This window comes from Sturnira hondurensis, unplaced genomic scaffold (genome assembly GCF_014824575.4).
Source record: "Sturnira hondurensis isolate 20B ecotype Veracruz unplaced genomic scaffold, ASM1482457v3 Scaffold0019433, whole genome shotgun sequence".
Taxonomy (NCBI): domain Eukaryota; kingdom Metazoa; phylum Chordata; class Mammalia; order Chiroptera; family Phyllostomidae; genus Sturnira; species Sturnira hondurensis.
In genome coordinates, this window is record NW_028092064.1 from 1,450,954 (window position 1) to 1,468,294 (window position 17,341).

A 17,341-nucleotide genomic window follows, 5' to 3' on the forward strand; every position below is an offset into this window, starting at 1 on the left:
ATCACATGGAGGGTTAGCAACCGGGGAGTGGGAGGAGGAGGGGGGGAAAGGTACAGAGAATAAGTAGCATGGATGGTAGGTAGAAAATATACAGGGGGAGGGTAAGAATAGTAAGGGAAATGCAGAAGCCAAAGAACTTATAAGTATGACACATGGACATGAACTAAAGCAGGGAAATGTGGGTGAGAGGAGGTATGCAGGGTGGAGGGGAGTGAAGGGGGAAAATGGGACAACTATAATAGCATAACCAATAAACTATATTAAAAAATAAACTGTCTTCATCTCAAGTATTATCTTAATTAGGGCTTTTTGTGTGCAAGTGACATAAAATCCCACTCAAATTTGTTTAGGGTAGGGTGGGGGAAGGAATTTATAGATTCATGTAAGTGGATGATTTCAGGCATGGCTGCATCCAGGATTTTAATGGATGTTACATAGACTAGGCTTCCTTTTATCACTCAGTCCTGCTTCTTTATAGGCTTTATTCTCAGATAGGATCACTCCTCAGGGGATCCTCCTGCATCTCCCACAGTCCTGAGACCAGACAGTGGAGCTACCCTCAACCCTAAGGTCCCCACAAACATCCCACCGGTCTGGGTTGGATTGCACACAGGCTCTTGAACTCACTGTAACCAGAGGGATGGGACATGCAGCTTAGCTGGAGCACAGGCCACATGCCCTCCCTTGGCGCTCCAAGGGAGCTTATATCGTAGTGGAAGCCTACCCAAAATACATGATGGAGAGTGCCACGATTTCCTCCAAAGAAAAGTTGGGGTGCTGATATTTGAAGAAAGGCTAACGATCACTGGATAGGCAATAATCACTGGATAGGCAACGATCACTGGATAGGCAAAACTGGCAGTGTATTTCTTAACTACGATGGTGCTATGACAGTTAATTTCTACTTGAAACTTGGCAGGTTTTCGATAAATGTTGATTCTTGGCTTCTTTAATCAGTCAGCAGCTATTGCACCTACTGTCATAACACCACCTCGGCTTCCAGTGCTTCTTCACATACAACAACCTTATGAATGGGCAGGCAAGGGGTCCTTTCTGTTTTTAAAGATGAGAAGTCAACTTCAGAAAGGTTAGTGACTCTACCGAGTTGTACGGCTAGAAATAGAACTCTCAACATAGGGCTGGGAGCTAAATTTTATACACACGAATACTGAAGAATGAACAGTCTAGTTAGGGACAGAAAGCTAAGACACAGGAAGCTGTTGAGGACTGAATTTTATCACCAATGCCCAAGGAAAGGAGAAATCTGTGAGAGCAGATGTAGATCTCAGTGGGCTTCATAGAGGGAGAAGGAACATTCATTCACTCTCTCATTCAACAGATATTATTTGAGAGCCTTTAACTGGGTGCTAGGTCCTGGCTGGGGAAAGCCACAAGAGCCGTGCTGGAGGCAGACAGGAGGATGACTTCAAAGGAAGAAAATTTGTGTGGCAGGATGGGTTGGGACTGATGTAGGAGAGGTGAGAAAGAAAGATCCTGGAAGTTTTTATTGTGAAGTCAGAGGGAGCCCTATCGGTTTTTAAACAGGGAACAGACAATACAAATGGGGAGGTTGCTTGGCTGGATGTCAGAAACCTGGACGTGTACTCTTACTTGCTTTATGATCTTGGGTTCATGCCCCTCTCCAGGCTTATGTTTCCCCATCTGATAAAACAGGGAGGCTGAGGAGCTCCAGGGTGCCATGCAGGTGAAACCTCTGGGCCTGTGTGACTTCAGCAGGTGAGTGCTGGGCTTGTGCCAGGATGAACTGGACAGCAAAGGTGCCATCTTGCTTCTTTCCCACCAACAGCCTCATCTATGTGCCTGCTTTCGAGCCTGACCCTTCCCTCCCCAGACAGGAGACATCGTGTCCCTCTCTCTCTTCCTCTTTTCTCGATTCCTTGGACTCACCAGGTCTCCACAGTGTTCTTTCTTCCTTAAGTGAGTCACACGGGCTTAAATAATGTAGTGCATCTTTATTTTGTATCACAGGAAGACCTGAGTTTCACACAATCTTCTCGTGAACTGCATGAGTCCGTGACTCAAGGATGTCATCAAAGACCTGCATTCTTTCCACCTCGCCTTTCGTCTTTAGGCTGACGGCAAGGTGGCAGCTGCAGTTTTCCGCTTCGTATGCAAACACTGACATCGGCCAAGAAAGAAGGGAGAGGGAGTCTTTTTCCATAGCTCTCTCTTGGGAAACAGAACAACTTCCCCCAGTTGCCTCCCCCTGGCAGATGTCTCATGAATCACTGGACAGAAGTGGGTCCCTTGCCAGTGGTTCGAGGCAGGGGGTGATTCGACAGTCTTTGCCAACAGCCACCGTGGTTTCCCGATTCAACAGTGTTTGGATGGAACCAGGGAGACCTGTCCTGCCACCTCTTTGCAGAGCTCCCGGACCACCCCAAGGGCTGCACTACTGCCCCAGGACCTCAAAACTGCCTGTCCTCAGCCACCTGTCCTCGGTCACCCATCATGACAACCATGTCCACCTGGCAGGTGTGCCAGAACTACCACCAGGACTTGGAGGCCACCATCAGCTGCCAGACCAACCTGGAGCGCTATGCTGCCTGCACCGTCCTGTCCATGTCTTGCTCCTCTGACCGCCACCACGTAGCTTTGAAGAACTTTGCCGAATATCTTCTTCACCAATCTCATGAGGAGAAAGAATGTGCTGAGAAACTGAAGAAGCTGCAAAACCAACAAGGTGGCCAAATCTTCCTCCAGGATATCAAGACACCAGACTGTGATGGCTGGGAGAGTGGGCTGAATGCAATGGAGTGTGCATTACACTCAGAAAAAAAGTGTGAATCAGTCACTACTGGACCTGCACAAACTGGCCACCGAGAAAGATGACCCTCATCTGTGTGACTTCAGTGGCATGCGCTACCTGGACGAGCCGCTGAAAGCTATCCAAGAACTGGGTGACAACGTAACCCACTTGAGTAGGTTGGGGCCCCTGAGTCTGACGTGGCAGAGCATCTCTTTGACAAGCACGCGCTGGGACACAGTGACAAGGGCTCAGCCTCAGGCTGCCTTTCCACGGCCACGGGGGTGACTTCCTGGTCGCCGAGGCAGGGCGTGCAGGTCAGAGGCGTAGGTAGACCTTCACCTTTTCTATAACTTGTACTGATTGTCCACTTATGTTCTTCACTTGTACTGTTCCTTCAAATAAAGTAATGTGGTACCAAACCAATCCAAACCAAACCAAACCAAACCGAACCAAATGGGGTGATTCTGTCCCCCAGGGGACATTCAGCAGTATCTGGACACAGCAATGGTGCAGCCATTGAGAAATCCTGGCGTAGCCTAAGGTGTGCTATCTTTTAAAAATTCTGTTAGGTTTGATTTGGTAATAGTTTATATGGTATTTATGAATTGATAAATCTTGTGAGATTGGTCTATTACTTTCTTCTTCTGTGTTGGCCCTGTCAATATTAATTTTTGAAAAGAGAAGCTTTTCTTGTTTCTGTTTTCATCTTCTAAAACAATTAAATAGCATTGTAATTAATCTGTTAAAGTTTGGTAGAATAACCCTGTGAAACTATCTGGGCTTGGTGCTCTTTGGGGGATTTGCTTTCTGACAACTTTCCCTATTTATTTTAAGGCAATTAGTTTCAATTTGCCATCTGTCTTGATAATTTACATTGTGTAGAATGTCATTGATTGCATCCAGATTTTCAAGTTTAATTACATGGAGCTGAGTAAAGTAGCCTCATGTTTCTTTATACATATGCTGAGTTTGTGGTTAACTTCCTATTAGTCATTGCTTATTTTGTGCATTTATACGTTTACTTCTTTTTTTCATTTACGAGGTTAGCCAACACTTTAACTCTTTTATTGCTCTCCCACCAAAAAAAGATCAGTCTAGTGTTGGCAAAACCATAGAGAGCAAATGAAGGTCTGGTAGCTGGCAGATAAAAGCCAAAGTTCTAGTGCAGAAGATAGGAAAGCTAGAAAGAACAGAGTTAAGCAGCAGATCAACCCAACCGGGTCAAAGCCCCATGCACAGCCCAGGAGACAGAAGACCATGTGACAGCGGAGAGTGAGTGACACTCCTGGCTTGCACTGTGAAGAGGAAAAGGCTTCTGTGGCCCAGCTATGACTTGGGCTTATTCCGTTTTGGAGGTCACGAAGGTGGCTATTTGTGGAAAGGATTTTCCTGTTTGAGAATATGCATTTTGTCCTTCACGGCCTTGCCCCACCTTGGCCGCTGGCCCAGGAGAGGCTCACTGAATTGAGGAAATGCTTTGGACTCTTTGCCAGATTATGTAAGGTTCATTATAGTTTAACTGGCTCAGGTGGATCAATGGCTTTCTGTTTGTCCCCTAATCATTTCCTTTTTTAAGGTATATTTTATTCGTTATGCTATTACAACTGTCCCAGTTTTTCCCTCTTTACCCCCCTCCATGTGGTATCCCTGTCCCTCCAGTGATCCCCCTCTCAGTTCACGTCCAAGGGTGGTGCATATAAGTTCTTTGGCTTCTCCATTGCCTATACTGTTCTTAACCTCCCCCTGCTATTCTGTACCTCCCAACTGTCCTTCTAAATCCCTGTACCATTTTCCCTATTCTCTCCCTCCCCCTCCCCACTGATAACCCTCCAAAATGGTCTCCTTTTCTATGATTCTGTTCCTGCTCTAGTTGTTTGCTTAGTTTATTTTTGTTTTTTTATATTCAGTTTTTGATAGTTGTGACTTTATTGTCATTTTAATGGTCATAGTTTTGATCACCTTTTTCTTAAATAAGACCCTTCAATTTTTCATATAATAAGGGCATGGTGATAATGAACTCCCTTAGCTTTACTTTGTCTGGGAAGCACTTTATCTGCCCTTTGGTTCTAAATGATAGCTTTGCTGGACAGTGTAATCTTGGTTGTAAGTCCTTGCTCTTCATCACTTTGAATACTCCTTGCCAGTCCCTCCTAGCCGGTAAGAAAAATCAGTGGACAGTCTTATGGGAACTACTTTGTAGGTAACTCTCTGCCTTTCTCTTGCTGCTTTCAGGATTCTCCCTTTATCTCTAACCTCTGGCATTTTAATGATGATATGTGTTGGTGTGGTCCTCTTTGGGTCCAGCTTGTTTGGGATTCTCTCTGTGCTCCCTAAACTGGTATGTCTATTTCCTTCACCAAATTATGGAAGTTCTCTTTCATTATTTTTTCAAGTAAGTTTTCAATTTCTTGCTCTTCCTCTTCTCCTTCTGGTACCCCTATGATTCAGATGTTGGTACGTTTGGAGATGCCCCAGAGGTTTCTTAAACTTTCCTTTTTTAAAAAAAAATTCTTGTTTCTTCATCTTCTTCTGGTTGATTATTTCCTTCTTCCTTATGTTTCACTCATTAATTTGAAGTCTAACTTCCTTCCCTTCACTATTGGTTTCCTGTGAATTTTTCTTTATTTCCCTTAGTAGAGCCTTCATTTCTTCCCTTATGCTTTTGCTGCACTCAGTGAGACCTTTGAGCATTTGACCACCAGTATTTTGAACTCTGCATCTGACAGGTTGGCTTTCTCCTCATTGCTTAGTTCTTTTCCTGGAGTTTGGTTCTGTTCCCTCATTTGGGCCACAGTTTTTTGCTTCCTCATTGGCAGCCTCCCTGTGACTGTGTACTAGGTAGAGCTGATTTGATCTCCTGTTTAGCGTACCTGTTAAGTTGTATGGGGTGGAGCCTTGGGTATTTGCCAGGGCAGGGCAACCTGCTTCACTCCTTTGTGGCTCTGGGTATTGAAAAGGGGTTGAAGACAGGACGACACTGCTGCAGGCTGACTTTTGGGGTTTGCCTGGCACTCTCCCCTTTCCCAGCCACTTAAACCACTTCCCTTTTGTGACTGGCACCCCTCCAGGTGCTGTCTTGGTTGTGGTTCCCAGAGTGAGTGGGTTTATGTATGTTCTGGGCTCTCCTGAGAGACTGGCAGTTTATTCTGCCACACCGACCCCTACTGGGTTTACAGCCAGAAGTTATGAGGGTTTATTTTCCCCAGTGTTGGAACCGAGGGCTGTGCGGTCTGGCCTGGGCTGGGATCGCTTGCTCACAAGGCGTCCCCCTGATTTTTACCCACCACATGTGAATGTGGGGCCACCTGTGCTGCCCACTGCTGCCACACTGTGTTCCCTCTGCTCAGACTCCCTGTGTCCGCCCTTCCTACCCATCTGGATGAATATGGCTTCTTTAAATCCCTGGTTGTGGGACTTCTGTACACTTCTGGGTGTTTTTCTGGAAGTTTTGGGTGTTTTTCATTTTTAAGCTGGTGGTGTTCCTTCTTATGTTTGTTCAATGGGGAAAAGCAGGTCTTCCTATGCCTTGGTCTTGACTGGAAGCCCTCATCATTTTCTATTTCTAACTCTATTAATTCCTTCCACCTGCTTTCCTTGACTTTATTTGGTTGTTCTTTTTCTAACTTCTTAAGTTAGATGCTGTATCAATTTCCCATTGCTACCATAACAAATTACCACTTAGTGGCTTTAAAACAACACACATTTACTGTCTCACAGTCCTGTAGGTCCAAAGTTTAGCAGGCTTGGCTGATTTCTCAGCTCTGGGTTCCACAGGCTGAAGTCAAGGTGTTGGCATACTGGGTTCTTACCCAAAGGCTCCTGGTGAGAATCTGCTGCTAGGCTCATTCAGGCTGTGGCGGAATTCAAATTCAGGTGCATGTGGTTCCAAGACTGAAATTCCCATTTCCTTGCTGGCTATTGTCCGGGGGTTGTCCTCAGCTTCTAGAGGCTAATGTTCCTTGGCTCAGGGCCCCTTTGCTCTGACTTCAAAGCCAGCAAAGGTGGCTCCAGTCCTTCTCATGCTTCAAAAATCTCTGACCCCCCCCTTCTAGCAATCTCTTTTGCCTCTTTCACCCCATCTCTTTACTTGGATAATCTAGAATAATCTCATTTTAAAGACAGCTGATTAGTAACCTTAATTCCATCCACAAAATCCTTCCCTAGCAATACTGAGATTAGTGTTTGATTAAATAACCAGAAGACAGAAATCTTATGGGAGACATTTAATAGTTTGCTCACTATAGACACTTACTTCATTCATTGTCACCCTTTCTTGTTCGTTACTGTAAGCATTTAGTTAGAAACTTCCCTGGGAGCACGGCCTTAGCACATAGACTCTAATATGTTCTTCATTAGTTAGCAAGTTTGGTTTTGATTTCTTCTTCAACCAAAGATTTGTTGGAGAGAGCTTTTTAATTTCTCAGGGCAGTGTTGTTTTTACAGTACCTTTCAGGTAATATTATTCATTACTGGTTTTATCGCTTTGTGCTTTTCTGTTTCTACTTTTCGTAACTTCATACATTTACTTGCTTTGTGGCTTAATCTATGAGTAGTTTTGGGGAGTGTTTCATGGGTGTGTGCGAAGGATAGATATGATCTTTTCTCAGGGTTAGCGTTGTGTGTGTGTGTGTGCATTTTTACTTAGTTTTTGTCCACACAACCGAAGAAAGGTGAAATAAAATCTCCAATATTAATGTGTATTGGTCGAATTTTCTTTGCACTTCCAGTAGTTTTACCTTCATGAATATCAGTGCGATGTTATTTGGTGCAGAGAATTCGTAGCTTCATTGTACATTGCACTCTTTCAGCCTGTCTTCTTAAATGATTTTGGCCTTGAATGCTATCTTATCTGATATTAAGTCAATAGCCTTTATAATATTATTCTTTTTACTTGCCTGGTGCTCCTTTCATTGTCAACTTTTCTTAGTTACTTTGTTTTAGGTGTGTCTCCTATATATGCCATGTAATTGTGGGTTTTGTGTGGGATTCAATCTGAAAATCTGAACAGAATGAATTCAGACAATTTATATTTCTTTTTTTAAGCTTCCTTTTTTTTAAAAAGGCAGTATTAAAAAAAATCCTACTGGCTTCCAGCCAAGATGGAGGCATAGGTAGACATACTCGTATGTCTACTGTAGGTAGACATACTCCTTGCACAACCAAAAGAAGGACAACAAATTTAAAAACAAGAAACAAGCAGAACTGACAGAAAATTGAACTGCGCGGAAGTCCGACAACCAAGGAGTTGAAGGAGAAACATTCACCCAGACTGGTAGGAGGGGCAGAGATGGGCAGCTGGGTAGAGAGGACTCGAGGCAAGGCGGCAGCTGGTGGACCAGGCGGTTCCACATTCACATGCAGATAAACTGGGAGGAACAACTGGGGAGTGAGGTAGACTGCAAAACCCAGAGTTCCAGTGCGGGGAAATAAACCTTAGAACCTCTGACTGAAAACACCTGTGGGGGTTGAGGCAGCAGGAGAAACCCCCAGCCTCGCAGGAGAGTTCATTGGAGAGACCCACAGGGTCCTACAATGTACACAAGCCCACCCACCCTGGAACCAGCACCAGAAGGGCCCAGTTTGCTTGTGGGAAGCAGGGGAAGTGACTGAAAACCAGCAGAGCAGAACCAGCAGCACTGTTCCCTCTCTGACCCCTCCCCAAATAAAGCGTCACAACCCAGCCACCTGGGTTACCCCACACTGGTGAACACTTAAATTAAGGCTCCATCCCTCATATGTAACAGGTGCACTGAGACAAAAACAATGGCCCAAATGAAAGAACAGATCAAAGCTCCAGAAAAACTACAACTAAGTGACAAAGAGATAGCCAACCATCTGATGCACAGTTCAAAATACTGGTAATCAGGATGCTCACAGAAATGGTTGAATATGGTTGCAAATTAAAGGAAAAAATGAAGGCTACGAAAAATGAAATGAAGGAAAATGAACAGGAAATCAGCAGTGATGGGAAGGAAACCAGGTCTCAGATCAACAGTGTGGACCAGAAGGAAGAAACATTCAACCAGAACAGAATGAAGAAACAAGAATTCAAAAAAATGAGGAGAGGCTTAGGAACCTCCAGGACATCTTTAAACGTTCCAACATCTGAATCATAGGGGTGCCAGAAGGAGAAGAAGAAGAGCAACAAATTGAAAACTTATCTGAACAATGAAGGAGAACTTCCCCAGTCTGGCAAAAGAAATAGACTCCCAGGGAGTCCAGGAAGCTCAGAGAGACCCAAAGAATTTGGACCCAAGAAGGAACACACCAAGGCACATCGTAATTACATTAGCCAAGACCAAAATGAAGGAGAGAATCCTAGAAGCAGCAAGAGTTAAGGAGGCAGTTAGCTACAAAGGATTTTCCATCAGACTGTCAGCAGATTTCTCAAGAGAGACCTTACAGGCAAGAAGGGACTGGAAAGAAGTATTCCAAGTCATGAAATCCAAAGACCTACATCCAAAATTGCTCTATTCAGCAAAGCTTTCATTTAGAATGGAAGGGCAGATAAAGTGCTTCTCAATAAGGTCAAGTTCAAGAAGTTCATCATCACCAAGCCTTTATTATATGAAATGTTAAAGGGACTTATCTAAGAAAAAGAAGATAAAAATGTGAACAGTAAAATGACAACAAACTCACAGTTATTAACAACTGAACCTAAAACCAAAACCAAAGCAAGCTAAGCAAATAACTAGAACAGAAACAGACTTAACAGGAATGGAGATCACGTGGAAGGTTATCGGTGGTGGAGTGGGAGGGGGGAAAGAGTGTGAAAAAGTACAGGGAATAAGTAGCATAAATGATAGGTAGAAAATATACAGGGGTGGGGGTGTTAAGAATAGTATAGGAAATGTAGAAGCCAAAGAACTTATATGTATGACCCATGGACATGAACTAAAGGGAGGGGGAATGTGGGTGAGAGGTGGTGTGCAGGGTGGAGAGGAATGAAGGGGGGAAAGTGGGACAACTGTAATAACATGATCAATAAAATATATTTAATAAAAATAAAAAGGTTTTATTTATTGATTTTTAGAGAATGGGGAGGGAGAAAGAGAGGGAGAGAAACATTGATCAAATCCATAACTCAGGTATGTGCCCTGACTGGGTGAATCAAATTGGTTACCTTTTGCATTGTGGGACATTGTCCAACCAACGGAGCCACACCAGTCAGGGCCCTCTTATGTTTCTGGATATGACAAATATGTTTAGTCACACTTCCATTATTATACAATTTTTTACAACATTTAAAAAAGTATTTACTACTTTTAAAATAGCTTTTTGTCAATACTTTAAAAATAAGCTTTTCCTGTATGAACTATTTACTTTGGGAGTGTGTGGGGGTATATTTGATGAGTTTCTATTTTAGATATAGTGGTTATTTTGTGACCACAACTTTACATACTATACTTTATTCTCTCTTTATTAGATAGTACCTATTGATTCCCTACTGTGAATAATGTTGAAATAAATTTATACTCACTTCTTTCCACATTCTGCATTTTATCATACTATTTTTCAGCTCACTTTTCATTTGGAAACAGATTCTGCAGAATATTCTAGGACATAAAAAAGTCTCAATAAATTTAAAATGATTGAAATAATAAAATGTGCACTTTAAAAAATGAAATTAAATTAGAAATAAGGAATAAGAAGAAATTTGGAAAATACCAAAATAGTTGGCAATTAAATAATATATTTCCTTCTTAATTTTTTAAAAATATTTTATTTATTTTTAGAGAGGGGAAGGGAGGGAGAAAGAGAGAGAGAGAGAGAAACATCAATGTGTGGTTGCCTCTCACATGGCCCTCACTGGGGACCTGGCCTGCAACCCAGGCATGTGCCCTGACTGAGAATAGAACCAGCGACCCTTTGTTTTGCAGTCCACATTCAATCCACTGAGCAACACCAGCCAGGGCTTAAACAATATATTTCTTAAATAACTCATGGATTAAAAAAGAAATGACAAAGGAAATTAGAAAATACCTCCAACCAAATGAAAACAAAAACACAATGTATAAAATTTATGGATGCAGTGTGTTAAGAGAAATTTATAGCTTCATATTTATTCTAATAAGTTTCCACAATAGGAATCCAAAAGAAAAAAAAAGAGGAAACCAAAGTAAGTAGAAGGAAGAGAATAATAAAGATCAAAGTGAAAATTGATCGAATAATGAACAGAAACAATAGAGAAGAATCAATGGAACCAAAAGTTGGTCCTTTGAAAAAGAGCAACATAAATCTTTAGCTAGACTTTCTATAAAAAAAAAGAAAGGACAGGCCCTGGCCGGCATGGCTTAGTGGACTGAGCGCGGGACTGCGAACCAAAGTATCGCAGTTCGATTCCCAGTCAGGGCACATGCCTGGGTTGCAAGCCAGTTCCCAGCAGGGGACACACAAGAGGCAACCATACGTTGATATTTCTCTCCCTCTCTCCTTCCCTTCCCCTCTAAAGATAAATAAATAAAATCTTTTAAAAATATTTAAAAAAAAAGAAAGGACAGATGAATCACCAAAGTGAGCAGTGTAAGAGGGGGCACCATCATAGATCCTGGAGAAACGGAGAAGGACTAAAAAGGAATATTGCAAACGACTTTATGCCAGCAAACTAGACAATTTAGATGAACAAATTCCTATAAGGACACAAATGATCAAAACCAGTTCAAAACTCAATTGAAAAATTGATTAGCCCTGGCTTGGTAGCTGGTTGCTTAGAGTGTCATTCCATGGGCCAAGGTGGTGGGTCTGATCCCCAGTCAGGGCACATACACAATCAACCAATGCACGCATAAATAAGTGGAACGACAAATCGATGTTTCTCTCTCTCCTTCTTTTCTTTCTCTAAAATCAATAAAACAGAAAAACTGATTAGATTATAACAAAAAATTAAATTGAATTAGTAATTATGAATCTTTCTATTAGGAAAAACCCTGGCCCAAATAGTGTGACTTGTAAGTTCTATGAAATATTTAGAAAAAACATCATTCTTGCAAAATTCTTTCAGAAAAGAGAGGAAAGATATTCTCCTTAATTCCTTCTATAAGGATTTTATTACCTTGATATCAAAACTAATGGGTTCCAGCCAATGAGACATAAGCGGAAACCCTCTCCAGGGCTTTTGGGAAGGTTTTCCTGGCTTTAAAATGACACATCTGCCCTGGCTGGTGTGGCTCAGTGGACTGAATGCTGGCCTGAGAGAGTCGCTGTTTTGATTCCCGGTCAGGGCACATGCCTGGGTTGTGGGCCAGGTCCCCAGTGTGGGGCATGCAAGAAGCAACCACACATTGATGTTTCTCTCCTTCTCTTTCTCCCTCCCTCCCCCTCTCTCTGAAAATACATAAATAAAACCTTTTTTTTAAAGAGAGAGACATATCATCACCAGTAATGTCCTGTGGACAGAGAGTGCCCCTGATTGATGAGAAGCACACTTCTCTGTGCTTCTTAGGTAATCTTTCCAGCAAACCATTACTTGAGGCAAGTAGTGAGAAACTCAATTTGAAGGCCATTCTACAAGATACCTAATTTGTACTCTTTGAAAATATCACTCATGAAAAATAAGGAAAGACCGGGAATGGTCACAGACCAGAGGAGAGTAAAGAGACATGATAATGAAATGCATGCTCTGGATTGGATGCTTGAAGAGAAAAAGGACATTAAGGAAAACACTGGTGAACCCTGGCCAGTGTGGCTCAGCTGGTGGAGCGTCATCCCACTGAGTGAAAGGTCGCCTGTTGGATTCCCAGCCAGGGCACGTGCCTGAGTTATTGACCAGTCCCTGGCTGAGGCGTGTGTGAGAGGCAATGGATTGATGTTGCTCTCCTTCTCTTTCTCCCTCCCTTCCTCCCTGCTCTAAAAATAAATAAATAAATGAATAAACAAACAAACAAACAAACAAACCCACCGGTGAATTCTGAATAAAGTCTGCAGCTTAGTTAATAATGACACACCCATGCTTTTTTGATTTTGACCATGTACCACAGTGATGAGAGATGATAACATTAGGGGAAACTGAGACTGTGGGAGGGTCTTTGCAGCTTTTCTGTAAATAAAACACTACCAAAAGATAAGGTTATAGAAGAAAAGTGAAAAGACATACCGAGACAGGTGTTCTCTTTCACTGGGTATCATGGGTCTGGGGGTCTGCCTGGGTCTTTTACAGACAGACAAGCAACAATGTTGGGCGAGGTCAGCACTGCATGTGGCGGGCTGCAGGGTGACAGGCCTTCACCTTCGATGGTGCCAATGGGCTGCCGGGTAAACGGACAAGTCCTGAGGCTGCCCTATGCCTGGACTACTTGTTTACCTGAAGCAATACTGATTGTTGCTTGAGTCTCCCCACCCCCCACTCTCCACTGGATGGGCTGCAGCGGAAATCATTCTAGTTAGGAAAGGCAGACAAGCAAACACACTGTGCACCCAAGTGTTTCAGGTGCAGGGGGAGAAGTCTGTAGGAAGCAAAGGGAAGACTGCTGGCTCCTGCCTGGGGAAAATGTCATGGCCAGTTTCAGAGTGTGGGCTACTGGTTTAGCTGAGTCTTTTTTTCTTTTTTGAAATTGATATACTTGACACATAACTGAGCTGAGTCTTGAAAGATTACAGGTGTTTGCTAAGTATTGGCGGATAGGGGACCATTCCATGTGGCGGTGGGCAATGTAGCCCAGCCCCCACTCGGGAAGTGAGGGCCGGCACACAGGACCCATGAGCTCACAAGTAGGTTTTCCCATGGGGAATCAGGCCTGCATTGTACCTAGGCTGCTATGAGGATTGCTTTTGCTAAAACTCCCTCATCCTGGATTGAGGCAGAAAATGTTTGCTGCATATCTTTAAAGTAACTTTATTGTGTATCTCTAAAGTCTGTGCTAAACCTCTCAAGTATGGAGTGTAACCCATTCAACCACTTTCCCCCCTTGGTCTTCAATATCCTTCTCTTTGACGTAATTAGCAACATTCTTTCCTTTGTTATCTGTAAAAGGTAACCACCTAAAGCAAACCTGTGTGACGCATGTACCGGCCTGCAGTGCCTGTGGTGTCATAGATGGGATTCAAGACAAATTCACACGGACTACCGAGTCCTGTGGAGGAAAAGGGGAGGCACAGCTACTCCCTCAAGGGGGACCACCTCAGAGAGGCTTGGCCACCCTCTCAAGGAGAGAGTGCCTCGACCCTTGCCTAGACGGGTTTTTATTGGGTTTAATTTGTGCAGGAATACAGGTACAGCTCATTAATCATTATCAGGCAGTAAGGATCAAACAGTAGATAGCATACAAAGAACTATAAGGGCTTCTTCTGAGTCAGGGTCTATCAGCTAAAAGGCTACAAAACTTTGGGAAGCAAGCTCACTTCCTGCTTTGGCCCTTTATCATTTAACTAAGAGCATTCTTAGCAAAGCAGGCTTCCCAGGATTTTACATATCCTTTCTCAGGCCTGATCACATGGAGAGCCCGCCCCTCCCAGCACAGGGCTGCACCGCACTCTGTCATTGTTTCAGGCTTAAGTCAGGCAGAGGAGGCAGATAGCCAAGGAATTTTCCAGAGACTTCTCATGGACTCAAGGGAGTCAGGCTTCATCAAAGCCAAGGGGTGAGGGTCCATTGCCCCTTCTCCATAGCCCCCCAAGTCCTTCCCTGGGGCCTCCATGTGATCATGCCTGTCTTAGGTCATTCCCCCCTTAGGGAATCTTACCCGTCATTGGCTAACTGATCAACATTGGAGACCAGTTATGAAAAAAGGAGCAGAAGTGATGCTCCTGCCAGGGAGATAAGCTTTGCCTCCTTAGTGGCTTATGGTAGGAAGGTTGCTCACTCAGCCTTAGCCATGGGGCGGTTGGTTACAGCTTCTGAAACCAGCAGGGCAGTTCCCAACACCTGTGCATAGTAAATGAGGACCATCCTCAATGTTAATGTACCAGAAAAGCAATAAAAGCCTGTCCAGGCAGGGGACAGGGCCCTCTCTCTCACTTGGCGGACGTGCCATTCCTTTTTCTCCACAGGACTTCTGCAGTGTGTGTGAATTTGTTCATCGCAGTCTGCATCAGTGGGGTGGGACATGGAGGGAGAGGGGAGGCAGTTAATGTTGCAGATTCACAGGGAGCAGGGTGGATTCAGAGTTGAGGCCGACGGGGCTGCAGGCCCACATCAGAGGAGGTCTGTCTTGCAGAGAGGTGCCCTGCCAGGGACTGACATGGCCAGATTTGCCTTGTGACGGGCTCTCTGTGGCTGCTCTGGAGAGAAAGGTCAGGGTCTTCAGGATTGGAGGCTGGGAGACCAGACTGACCAGTTCAGGAGAAAGCCGGTAACCTGAACCGAGCTGGTGCAGTGAAGTTTACGTCAGCTCCTCTGCTCCACTCCGCTCTGCTCTGGAGGGAGAGTCAGCTGGGTGTGGTGACTGACTGGCGGTGGAGGCTCAGGGGAAGGAGGCTCAAGAGGGGCTAAGGTTGAGAGCGTGGTAATGACCATGGTAGTGACTGTGGTCCTATTTACTGAGGGAGAATACAGACAGAGGCTCTAGTTTAATTAAGGAAAAGATTTAATTAAGGAGAATGATTCCTTTTGGGGCATGTTTTCTTTACAGTATGGACGGGAACTGAGTAGGGATGGAGGGAAGATGGAGCTAGCGAACTGGGGTGCAGACGAGGCCTGACTCTGTGTCACTGTGGCGTACGGATGCCCCTCCAGGTGGGGCCTGTACAGGGGGAGCCCCAAAGCCCAGGCTGCATTCAGGGAGCTAAAGTATGTGGTGCTGCACGAGACAAGAAGCCATATTTTATCACGAGATGAATATTGTAGAACAGTGCTGTGCAACAGAAATATAATTCCAGCCATACATATAAATTCATTATTTTTAGTAGCAACATTAAAAAGAAAGTAAAAACAGGGAGTTCTGGTCAAGATGGAGGTGTGGGTAAATGCAGCTCACCTCCTCGCACAACCACACCAAAAATTACAACTAGACAACAAAACAAATATCATCCACATCGTCAGAAAATCAAGCTGTATGGAGGTCTGATGACCAAGGAATTAAAGAAGCCACATTCACCCACATGGGTAGGAGGGACAGAGATCGGGAGAGGCGTGGAGATGCAGAACAGGTGGTCCCACACCCACCTGTGGTGGATGAAAATATAAAGTGCTTCCCGGACGAGATAAAGCTAAAGGAGTTTATCATCATCACAAGCCATTGTTATACAAAATGTTAAAGGGACTTATTTAAGAAGATCAAAACTACGAACATTAAAATGGCAATAAATTCACAACTATCAACAAGTGAACAAAAAAAACAAAGTAAGCAAATACCAGAATAGAAGCAGAATCACGGCTGTGGAGATCATTTGGAGGGTTATCCATCTGGGAGAGGGGGAAGGGAAGAACGGGGGGGAAGGTACAGGGATTAAAAAGCATAATCAGTAGGTACAGAATAGAAGAGGGGTGTTAAGAACAGTATAGGAAATGGAAAACCAAAGAACTTACATGCATGACCCATGGACGTGAACTAAGGGGGAACAGCTTGAGGGAATGGGGGTACCAAGTGGAGGGGGGCAAAGGGGAAATAATGGGGACAACTGTAATTGCATAATCAATAAAATATGTTAAAAAGTAACATGCCGCTGAGAAGAAAAAGTAAAAAGAAACAGGTAAAATTAATTTTAATAATATATTTTATTTCATTTGAAATATCTAAGATAGTCAAAGTGGCTCCTTTGCCTTAAAGTACTTTTTTCAAGCACTTTCTTGCTCTTTTGGCATAACAGAATGTTCCAGGCCCCTCAGCTCAGAGCTGCAATGAGCAGCCCTGCAATCGGCCATTTCTCTAACGAACCCTGGTTCCTCCTAGTGGGGAATGATATTAGAGAGCAGGATGGCAGTGCAAACTGTGCTTTTTGCTAATGGGGTGCACTTAATCTCAGGCCCTTCCAGCAGACAGTGCTGACTATACCTACACATGTACGTACACACATATGAATAACCACGCATACCCTCATTTTAGAAATCATGATGAGTTCACACTGATATCTCTCATCCCAAGCCATTTTCACAGGTTTCTTCTAAGTTCCCTCCATTAAATATTTCTTTCTTCCTCCAGAGTGAGAACCCTGGCTCTTAACATCAACCCATTTAGTCATTTGCTCTATCACATAATGCACCTAAAGTAGTTTCAGGGTCATCTCGCCAGTGCCAGTTCGGAAACAAACGTGCTAAACTCAGAGTTCGGAATTTGCGGTTTCCTTTACCACTACCTCCTGAAGCCGGGTTGTTACTGGCAGGAAGGCGGTAGCAGGAGGGAGCAGGGGACTTTGCGGCTGTGGAGAAGGTGTGACATCGCCACGGAAAGGAGTAGGGGGGGGACCTCAGTGCCAGACACAGAGCAGGCCTTTCCAAGGCTGGAGGAGCTACATGAGCGGTGGCCCTGGGCCACCTGCCGGCAGGTTCCCCTGCAGCCATCCTGGCAGCCTGGGCATGGGACAGAGGAGACAGATGGCCAGGATGGCTGGAATGGCCCCAAGTTGGGGGACTACCATGTGGATGTGGCAGAAGGACAGAGGATGAGGGCTCTGGGGTGCTCGCCAGAGAGTGGCTGA

General features: G+C 44.2%; 1 pseudogene; it reads left to right on the forward strand.

Annotated features, from left to right (window-relative positions):
- Positions 1-2,454: 2,454 nt before the first annotated feature.
- LOC118974522 (ferritin heavy chain-like) lies at positions 2,455-17,341 on the forward strand (annotated as a pseudogene).